Genomic DNA, 2,275 nt, shown 5'->3' with positions numbered 1-2,275 from the left:
CCCCCCGCAGAAGCGCCCGACGCGCCTGCGCCGCCACGTGGCACCGCCGCGGCCGCGGGCGGGGCCGGGGCTCCGGGGGCCGCCGGCCCGGGAACGCCGGCGTGACCTCCAGGACTGGGGCCAGCTTCCCAACAGTGCTGGGGTCCCAGAGCGCGGGCCTCCTTTCTCCTGAGGAAAAGCGCACCCAGACGGGTCTGCGTGGCGGTGGGGCAGCTCGCAGGGCGTTTTGCTGCGCGTTTGCTCACAGTGAACAGCAGACACGCAGGGCTGCAGGCATTAACCTGTCTGAGAAGGTAAAAAGCACGCCCCTCTAACACAGTTCCCCCTGCGTCTCGGGGTCTGTGCATCTGCAACAATGCCCAGGCAAATGCTCAGGCTTGGAATTCAGAAATTGCCTTCGCTTCTAATGAAGTGAAAAAACAGCAAGGTGATAGCTATTCTTAACTACAAGTAGAAAATATCCAAACATTCTTGAAACTAAGAAACCTCAGTGAGAACCAGAAGCTTACCTAGATAAGAGTGGTAGTTCAAATCCGAGAGAAAAGCACTACAAAGTATTTAAATTACTTTCAGATGCCGTCACCATTGGATCCTACTGCAACATATCCTGGATTCCTGCTGAGGGGCAACAGCCAAAATCCAGAACTTCAAACCCTTCAGGCACTGCACCAACACACCAGCTCCCAGCCTGATGCTGCCTTCCTGGTGGTTGCTGATCGGGTTTGGCAGTGTTTGGCTTACTCTACATATCCAATTACAGCAATTTTAATTGCAACCACGGCAAATGGGCAAAGAAAGTGCCAAGATCATCAGTTCTAAAATCTAGCTGATTTCATTCCAGGGAAAAAACCCCTCTCACATCACAATTTAATAAAATCAAAAGCTTTGGGGATTTCATTTTCCTTATCAATTGAAGAATGAAATTCACCACGCAGCATGTGGCCCAGAGGTTTTTACCTTGTCGGGCAACAAATACCCCTCCTCTGAGGTTCGGTCACCAAATAACAAAGTGGTTATAGCAACCATAGCCATGTCAGCAGTTTCCTGATGCACAAGAGGACAACTCCAGCATGCAGCCACTACACCCGCCCCAGCTTTGCTGGGCATAGTCATGCCTACCAGGGCTGTGCATCCCTGACTCTGCTTCTCCCCTCAGCCTACCCTGCAGCATGCTGATACTACATGACTCAGCTGGAGCTCACTCACAACGGCCCTAGTTTGTAAATGCCCAGATTCTCTTACAACTCATTGCCCACTAGTAGCAAAACAAGACTGAGAAAAGTAAAAAACCTTTTCCTAAACCAAAGGTGTTTAGGTATTCAAAAGTTAGGAGAGGATCCCCCACCCCTTCCCAACAGTGATGATTCAAGGCCCATTCTGGGCCGGTGCAAATACACACCACACTCACCTGATATGTTCAAGATGGCATAAAGAGACTCTAGTTCTCAGCAAGAAAACAGGAAACTACCAACACCAAGTTCTTCCACAAACCAAAATTTATTTCAGTATTTCCATCCTTACATACACAACCCCAAGAAAGAAAGTGAACTGCTTCCAACACACCCCAGCTGCCCTCTTAGAGACACAATATACTCCACGGGGCAAATTCTGCCACCTTGTAAAGGAGTTACATGGTATTTGACCTGCAATCATGCCTTTATTTTTTTTTTTTTTTTTTTTTTTATTTCAGCATAACTCAAAAACGTTTCTGTTGCAGTGAGAAGCTCTAAACGTCTAACTGAGCAAAGGATGGGGGCACAGCTCTGCGCAGGGCCCTGCTGTATCCGAGCACTGACCGCACCGTGGCTCCACAGGCTGGAGACCTCCGTCCAAGTGACACCGCTCCGGTGGGCAGTGCCAAAGGGGCCAGGAACCAAACTCGCCCGGCCACCCTGGACACCAGTGCCTTGATACACGGTAAGGGCCGGACGCTGGGGAACACCGAGAGAAGAATGGGAAGAGTTAAGGCAGGAGCAACGAGCGGAGCCCGCTCCACCTCGGCACCGCGCCCGCCGCCCGCACCGGCCCCCCCGTGACCGCCCCCCCGCCCCGCCGGGGGTTAATATGCCCTCGTGCCTGATGTCACCGCGCCAGCCCGGTGCTGATTGGCGGAGAGCGCTCGGGGGCGCCCCGCCCTTTCTCTGGTTGCCCCGCCTATCCTCCCTTCTGCGCAGGCGCGCGCGCGCACGCAGGCACGCACGGGAGCCGCGGTCGCCCGCCTGCCCTCCCCCGCCCGCCCGGCTGTGACACCGCCGTCGCCGCGCCCCGCTCGCCC

Source organism: Zosterops lateralis, assembly GCF_965231275.1.
Source record: "Zosterops lateralis genome assembly, chromosome: 5".
Lineage (NCBI taxonomy): Eukaryota > Metazoa > Chordata > Aves > Passeriformes > Zosteropidae > Zosterops > Zosterops lateralis.
This window is presented reverse-complemented; position numbering follows the sequence as displayed.